The sequence below is a fragment of the Coenobita brevimanus genome, chromosome 34 (assembly GCF_032717465.1).
Source record: "Coenobita brevimanus isolate Jiangsu-jjx chromosome 34, ASM3271746v2, whole genome shotgun sequence".
Taxonomy (NCBI): domain Eukaryota; kingdom Metazoa; phylum Arthropoda; class Malacostraca; order Decapoda; family Coenobitidae; genus Coenobita; species Coenobita brevimanus.
The window spans coordinates 25,198,122-25,207,737 of NC_136987.1; positions in this window are offsets into that span (position 1 = coordinate 25,198,122).

Sequence of the window (9,616 nt, forward strand, 5' to 3'; positions counted from 1 at the left end):
GACTCCACGCTATTGAGAAGAACTGTATATGGGGAACCCCCCACACATGAGAGTTGTACTACACACAGGGGCGAAAAAAAACCATGTATATAGTCAACAATTGTGCAGGAGTAAAGAAGCAATGGAGCTGGCTAAGCACACCTAATCTCTAGGAAGCTGATTTCACAAGAGATATAACGTGATCTTTCCAAGATAAGTCCCGAGTAAATGAAACCCCAAGCATCTTCAAGGATGATGCAGGATTAAGCTGAATATTATTAAACATTACTGGGTACTCCTGTGGAAGATTTTGTCGGGTTGATAGGTGTAAGAACTGAGTCTTTGATGCATTAAAAGTCAGAGATACGAGCCAAGTCAGACATTAGGCGTGTCATAGCCTCATCCCTTGTTTGCTGAAGTAACTGCTGAGATGGACGTTGCGGGAACCGAATGGAAACGTGAAGGGTGGAGTCATCAGTGTATGAGTGGATAGGGTTAGATGTACAACTTAGGTCACTGATGAATAAAAGGAAGAGAGTTGGTGGTAGGACAGTGCCCTGAGGAACACCACTGTTGATAGATCTAGGAGAAGAACGACGGCCATCTACAACAACGGCTATAGAATGGCCAGAAAGGAAGCTATAGATTAAGACACAGATAGAACGATAGAAACCGTAAGAGGGCAGTTTGGAAATTAAAGATTTATGCCAGACTCGATCGAAAGCCTTTGAGATGTCAAGTGCAATGGCTAAGCTTTCGTCAAAGTTCCGAAAGTTGGATGACCAGGAGCCTGAAAGGTAAGTGAAAAGATTGCCAGTGGAGCTTTCCTGATGGAACCCATACTGACGATCAGAAAGGAGGTTGTGATAGGAAAGATGCTTTAAAATTTGGTTATTTAAGAATATGATTAAGAATTGACTCTAAAACTTTTGAGATACAGGATGTAAGAGCAATTGGACGATAGTTAGAGGGTTGGGAATGGTCACCCTTCTTTGGGACTGGCTGAATGAGAGCAACTTCCAGCAAGAAGGAAAAGTACAAGTTGATGGACAAAGGTGAAAGAGTTTACCTAGGCAGGGTGTAAGCACAGAAGCACAGTTCTTGAGGGCAACATCCTATGCCTTGTTAGTACTGAGGCCTGCATTGGCAGAAAATACATCAGGTGAAGAAACTTAAATGTCAGCCATGAGGAAGTCAGAGGGAGGAAGTGATGGAGGAACGGCACTGCAATCGCCTAAGGTGGATTTGGAGGAGAAAATCAGAGTGAAAAGATCTGCTTTATCAGTAGAAGAAATAGCTACAAAACCATCAGAGTAGAAAAGAGGAGGGAAGGATGATAAGGTAAAGTTGTTACAAAGGTTTTTGGCTAAGTACCAGAAGGAGTGGGAAGAATTTGAGTTGAGTTGACAGCATTTAGTACGGATGAAATTGTTTCTAGCAGAGCCAAGAACAGACTTAGCACAATTCCTTGCAGAAACAAAAAAGATGTGATTCAGGGGTGAGTTGGCTCTGGTACTTTTATAGGCCCTCTCCTTGTTGCGGACAGCATTAGAACAAGTGTGATTCAACAAAGGCTTTCTTGCATTAGTCATAGGATATGAGAAAGGACTGTATGCTTCCATGCTCGAGAGAATAACCTCCGTAATGCGCAAGGCTCACTCAGATGGCTCTCGGCCATGTAAGCAATAATCATTTCAAGGAAAATCAAGAAGTCCTGCCAGAAGGCCTCCCAATCTGCAGCTACAAAGTGCCACAGACGAAGTTACTTTGGAGGGTTCACAGGCCGAACCGGAGCGATAGGACAGGTTATGGTAAAAAGGTTGTGATCAGAGAGGCCAAACAGAGAGAAAACATTAACAGTGTAAGCAGAAGGATTAGTTGTAAGGAAGAGGTCATGTATGTTGGAGCTCTCTCCAAGGCTGTCAGGGATACAGGTAGGGTGCTGTACAATCTGCTCTAGGTCATGAAGGACAGAATAGATGTAGGCTTGTTCATCAGGTGGATCAATGAAAGGAGAGGAGAGCCAAAGGTGGTGGTGAACACTGAAATCTCGTAGAATGAAGATTTCAGAGAAAGGAGAAATGGATAGATTGTGTTTGATCGTAGAAGTAAGATAGTCGAAGAATTTTTGATAGTCAGTAGAATTAAGGGATAAGTAAACATGACAGATATATTAAGTCAGAGAATGACAGGAAAGCTGAATTTTCAGTGTAGAGAATTCAGAAGAATCGAGTACAGGAACACGAGAGCAAGATAAATCGTTGCGTATATATATACAACAGCCACCTTTGGCTTTGAAATGATTATAGAGAGTGTAGGAGGATACAGAAAAAGGTTTGCTGTCAGTTGCCTCAGACAGCTGAGTCCCAGTTAGGAAAAGAAGATGAGGTTCAGAGGAGAAGAGGTGGTGCTCAACAGAGCAAAAGTTAGAGGAAAGGCCGTGAATGTTGCAGAAATGAAGAAGTGATTCAGACAGTGGTGCCAGGCAGCTCATCGGGAGAAGTGAATTTGAAGTACAGTAGTAGCTTCAACTTTTTCCACTCTTTATTTTCTCTGCCGTGAGAGCGCCATGGGGGCCATTAGGCTGGGCTTCTTATCCTCTTTTGGATGTGGCCGCCTCTCCCCAGGGACCGGGAGGAGAGAGGCGCCTTAGCATAAACCACAGCCACTCCTTCCTTCCTGCTTCTCTTGAGTGCTCCCTCTCGTCTCAAGTTCTTCCCCCATCTCCTCCACCTCCCCTCACGCTCCACTTTCCCCTTGCCTCTCACGCACCCTTTTAACCTTATCGCCTTCCTTTTCCTCCTATCCATTCCTCTACCTTTGCTTAATTAACTCTCTCTACTCCACTTAACAACCCCGCGTTCCTTTCCAACTAAACTCAAACTAGTCTGTTTGTTTCCCCTCCTGTCCCTCTCCCCTTGTCACCTAAGACCCCCTTTCCCTTGCCCCTGACCTTTTCTGATCTTACCTCCACCCTTCCCAATCCATAGTCTGCCCTGCCGTCAGCATTCTTTGCCAGCCCTGCAGGTTCTACACCTTTGCTCTGTCCTTCTCTTCTCCCCTTTCTCTTCCTCGTGCCTATCTTACCCTCCTTTCCGTTTTCCTTCTGTTCCAATCTTTCTTCTCACTACCCCTACCTTCCCTACCCCTTCCACTCTCCTTGCTCGTTGCACTCGCTGTGCCGCAGCCACTTCCACTTTCCTCACCCCTGCCTGTCCCTGCTCCTGCATTTTTTCTTTTTTTCTTTTTTCAAAGTCCTTCCCCTTGCTGGCTAATTTCCTTCAACCCCCCTCCCCCCCTCTTCTTACGCGCCGCATTCTTGCCAGCCTCACTCACAGTCCCACTCTTCCTTCCTTTGGTCGTCTCACTGTCCTTCCTCTTTTCTTCCCTTAACCCCTGCAGCCTGAGGGCGCCATTTATGTAATATTCTTATTATTTGTAGTATACTCAATTTTAAAACACCTCAGTTGTGAAGAAGCTAACGGGGAAAAAAGTTAGGAGTACATAGGAGTATATAGAGAGAACAGATAACAGAAAGCCAGTTGGCCCATGATGAAGTTATTTGTTGAAAAAAAAAAGATAATTCTACTACGATCTAACCAATGTGTTAGAGAAAAAGGATAGAAGCGAGAAAGGCTCTCCCTCACCCACCACACCATCCGGGTAAACCGGCAGGAAAAGGTATGAATAAACACCATGCCTTTTAGAAGGAACAAACGTGGAAAATTTTTAAAGAGAGTTTGACAGTTCTGTCTAGAATTACTGTAAATATAACAGTCTGGAGATGAGTAAAATGAACACAACGTCCCAAGGGCTAAGTGTACAACTTGTTCACTTGGAACTATTTAATACTCCGAATATAACTGTCCCCCAGGAAAAAAAAAAAAAATCTCAGTCCTGGACGGATTAACTACCTTCACAACGAGGACGTCCTGATGGAGTTTAATCTTCCTACCACCAAATTATCTGTATTCAGACAAGGAGGTAACAACAATATACATTAAGCTGCAACATCAAACTGAAGGTATTATCATTTTCAATCTGAAAGCTGTGGGTAAAATGCACTGGAAGCAACAAAAACGAAAATAAGTTAATAAATGAATTAAGAAAAATTATAAATAAATAATTAATTAAAGTGTAAGTATATGCATACATTAAGTAACGAAAAGTTGCCCTCGAACAGGAAATCTTGTTAGAATATCTTCGTGCTATATGCAGACCATTTTATGCAACACCTTAAAGTCCCTTAAGAGTGAAAGGGTAAAGGATGGTTGTCTCTCATCCCTCAGGTTCGACTGAAGTATTGCTGGAGAGAACAAAAACTTATTATATATGACGTACTTAGGCCAAAGGAGCAACTAAGTGTATTCATTTCTCTAAATCTACTTCTTGCACTTCGTAAAGAAGCGACTCACATGACATGCAGATTATTGTTATTATTATTATTATTGTTATTATTATTATTATTATTATTATTATTATTACTATTATCATACTTCCGTTGTGATTATTCTATTCCGCATAGGATAAATCTCGTATGGGGAGAGAATGATGACTGAAAGTTGTGTGTTATTCTTGCAGTCAGAAAAGTCTCACCTATTCTACATACGGCAGATTACAGGAAGAAAAATTACAGTCGAAAATACGTCATCGGAATGGAGTGATAAACCTCTGACATACGATGATAAGTCCATTTTTTTCAAACCCTTCATCTAACAATTTATTCAGTTCAGCTAGACCTCTCGAGTTAACCCTTTGATTGCAGTAAATTTTTATTGGCCGAATGAAGATTGTCTGTGTCTAATTTGAAATGAAATAAGTTGTTTATTCTCAACCAGAACGATAGCTGTGAATCATATTAGTTGCTGCAATGATGGAGGTTTTGAAGAGCCTAATGAAATACTACCTTGTTAGTCGATAAAAACGGTGGCTAATTCCCAGCCAAGCGGAATAATGGAGCTAGATGCAAGCCCTACAGATTCCATTACTGCTGTCAGATTTTGTTTTGTTTCCAGACAGTATTATGCAAATTTGTAATGTGTTGTTAGAGTGAATGTGATAATTCTGGTGAAGTGCAGCTACATCCAGTTCACCACTGATATCTGCCTGTAGGAGTACATACATTGAAATTATAATGTAAATATAAAGTACACATTCCTACGAAGGCAGGAAAACGCTAGTTATTAAAAATTATGAGGAAATACCCAATACTCGTACTAGAGAATTATACCTATAATATATTTGGGAAGTTAGTTTATTCTACACACTATGAGGAACAAGTCATACGGTATCTAAATGTTAGAATGAAATGAATGGGAAGAGCAGGACGAGAGGGAAGCTCGAGGAAAAAATTTAGTGATGAGAAGGAAGAGTGGAGGTCCCTTTCCCGAGAACATCCCTCATATGATGCGGCGTTAGGTAACTGACAGAACGCCAAGTAACTGATAGGTTAATAGATGGACATTAATGAAACTCCTTATACACCTGCCTGCCAGTTCGGACCTTTATGCGTGAGACAGCCATTTGTGAAGCAGTAGCCAGACACTCAAATGTCTGGTACACCCGGCAACAGTTCCGCCTGGGCCCCCCAGTAGCGAAATATAGTAGATGTGGCAATGGGGTGTGTGTTTGGTCGTCTGTACATGCTCGAAAAATGTTCGGATCGTCAACTCTCTCAGTCCATTGTGAACGTGATTCGGCCTTTGAGTTCACTCCATAGACGGCGGTGTGTGGTTATGGGGGAGAGACGGGAGGTCAGGACGGTAGGTGGGTCGGAGTTGGGGGGGACGAACAGCTAGGTTGTTTGTATTGGACATGATAATAGTTTTCCCAGTCATTATTGTGGATCATTTCAGGTTACTGACACTTTGTATTCCTAACAACAATAAAAAACACGAAATATATTCTTGCATTGCCACCCGTTACAATATATTCCACGATGATTGGATATCCTCCATAACTTATTACCCCCCCTCTCTCTCTCTCTCTCTCTCTCTCTCTCTCTCTCTCTCTCTCTCTCTCTCTCTCTCTCTCTCTCTCTCTCTCAGGTCATTAAGTAATCAGTACATAGCATTATCAGCACAGATTAAAGAGGATTTGTCTTTTAATTAAAACTGCTGACAAAGGTCGATTCACGTTCATAATGAAGTGAGTGAGTTGACGATCCGAACATTTTTCGAGCATGTACAAACGAACAAACACACACACTATGCCACATCTACTATATCTCGCTACTGGGGGGCCCAGGCGGAACTGTTGACGGGTGTACCACTGTGTGGGAGGGGAGAGGTTAAGGGAAGAGAAAGGCTGGGGGAGATGATAGTTCCTACTCCTCCCTCTTCCATCCCCACTCTTCTCACACAGTTACCAGATAGATGAATATTGGCTACTGCTTCGCTACCACTTGTCTGACATTTACTATTTCGAAGTGGTGAGCGAGTGTATAATGCGGGACCATCACAAGGCTCCAAGAACTAAACAGTGAGATCAACAACAAATTTAGTACAAAGAAAATGGAAAACAGGAAGGCCTTTGTAACAACACTTTATCACTCCACAGACACCTCTAGACTCTACAAAATATTTAACAGTATCACTAAATCACAAATATGCACTTTCAAGACCCACGGCACCATCACCTCCAACACCCAACACATCACTTCCTACAAAGAACAAGCAAACATTCTTATAAATCACTACAAAACATATGTCGCAACACGCACAAAGTCTGAAAACAAACCTCTCAGTATAGGTCGTCCTTTTTTCTCGATCACAATGCAACCCCCTTCACTCCAGAACAGACACTTAACATCATCAAGAAAAAGAACCCTACAAGCACAGGGCCACATGATATCAGCAACCTGCACCTAAAACATTAAGGACCACAAGGCATCCAGACCCTGACAAACATCAGCAACTACTCATATTCACACTGTAGCATTCTCAATATTTGAAAACATGGAACAGTCACCACCATATCTAAACCTAAACCAAACAATGACTCGACACTCCTTTCTTTGTACAGACTCGTAACACTATTGAGCACACCATCCACAACAGGTGAATGCCTTATTCACAACAAAGTCATTCCCCATGTCCCCCTTACTCCTTCATGGCACGGATTCAGAACAATGCACTCTCCAAACACCTTACTGACTAATCTCACGCAACGAGCATTGAATGGCATCAACTCCACGACACCAGCTCTGAGTACACTTCTGACAACAGATAAGTAAAGCCAGAGATGCCAACCCGCAATGCAAAGTAATCATCAAGATAATGAAAATGAATTTGGAGTACAACACTAAATGTTGGCTTGCCAATATTTGTCTGGTAGATAAGCAAATGTTACATTCCACGGCAAGTCATCATGAACAACAAATTTCCCTAACAGAGTTCCACAGGGCTTTCTTTTCTCACCCACGCTCTTCGACCTATACATACATATTCCCATACCCTAACCACCTATAAACATTGCCTCATTATGCAGATGACATCACCATAATAACCACACACCATGCTACAGACACAGACTACACATTGCATCAGGACTACCTCAGCACACTGCAGACTTGTGTGGACAACAGGCTGAAGACTGCCCCAGCCAAATCGAGCACCACACTCAAAATCAGCAGTAAACATAGCCACAGGTACTCCCCCCACATCACACTTAACAATGTGCATGTGCCACACACACCCTCTATTAAGATCCTTGGAGTGACATATAACACCGGACTCACTTTCAAGGGCCACGTTACAGTCAGAGAAAGCTCCGCATTATCAACCAATTACCAAATGTTCGGTCGACGAATAGTCACGAAGCAGCAGCCAGACCCCACATGTCTGGTAACTGTGCGTAGGAGGGAGGGTGGTCGGGAGTGGGAGGGTTTGGAGAATTGCTCACGTCACAGCATCAATAACCAATGATAATGCGACCGACGTATTCTCAAAGTGCAAAAGCGTTGCGTTGTTTGTATGGTATCACGCTGTTCTCTGAGTCTGTCTACATTACTGCATAATTATATATTACATGTTTACTGTCAACGGTATGCTTCTTTGCCTTCGTTATGTAATGTTCGATTGGAATGATAGTTACAGAGACCGATCTTATTAGGACTTCCCATGTAATTCAGTCTAAAGGAAAACGAAAAGTGTGTTAATCGCTCATATATTGTTTTTTTTATAGAATTATTATTTTTACACACTATCCTAGACTCTATGCTCGAGATAAATAATTACAAGAACAATACTGGAAGAGTTTGCTGGCTGATGTTTATAGTGAGATGACAGAGGATAAATAATATATATATATATATATATATATATATATATATACTCATATTTATATATAATACAGTGGCCTTATTTTCGAGATACACAAAATATAAATGTTATATCGTTATGAATATCTCCTGGGGAAACGTCTCATGTTAAAGTCGAGAAGGAAGGAAAGCATTCAGACCTCTGTCTGAACCCAGCAAACATCCATAACTTTCCTGATAACACTAACTCTACAGACATCTATGTAATTTTTAAAATAAAATGCTAGCATAATAATGTCATCTATCCTTCCTAAATTAATCCAAACACACCGTCCAAGTCATGCGTTGTAGACTTACACGTAATTACCAACCTATCACCAAATCCTCCTCTGCCCTCAATCTCCCGCCTCCTCCTCCTTCACACTCACGGTTACCAGACACATGAGGTTTGACTGCCGCTTCACACTCACCCGTCTCACACCAGTGCTTCAAGAGGTGGGTAATGCGGAACTTTCCCTGACTGTACATAAGAGGCGGTGCGTCCCCAGACTCAATGTACGAAGGGCAGCCACAAGGACACACTTGGGGAACAAAGAGAAACGCTCTCCTTGCTTATAAACATTAGATGAGTTATGTCCTATGCCTCCTTGGCATGGGCTCCCATCCTATCTAGTGCCTACACAACATCTTGCAGATCATACAGAACAATGCTTTATGCATCGCCACCAAAATCCCTCCCACAGGTTACTTGCAATCTGGAACAAAAGTCCTCCCTGTCAGAAACTACCTCGATATGAGGTGCACACAATTCTTTGCAGCAGCCTTCTCCAATACACAACACCCTTGTCCCTATATGAAACACACAACACACCTTGGTACATAACTCACCACACAACATTATCAAACCCTATACAACAATATCCCAAATTCCATTATATTAGGACACTAACAATGAAAAAACACCTACCTACTGTATTCATGTGCAGGGCAATACAACACCAAGATCACAACACCATATTACAACCCACCCATCCCTCCGAACATCCATCCCTAGGAGGTGTCCTTAAACTGAGCTGACTGAGTTCACCTGCAGTAGCTACACTCAGAGCAGGACATCACCCAACCCTCCTCAACTAATAGCTTAGATTGGAGGGCATTATTTATAGGCAGAGAAACAGACCAGGCTTCTCAGCATTTGAACAGCCAACAGAGGAGAGTGGGAAGCAGAACAGGTGTAATGTTAAGTGAACTTTTGTCCTTGGGTGTACCTAGGTGGCACCTCCTCGACTGCCTTACTCCCCGTCCCCACCCAAGCCTGGAGAAGAATAACAGATCCAAGTAAATTTTTGGAATAAACAAATCTCTATCGCTGTGGTT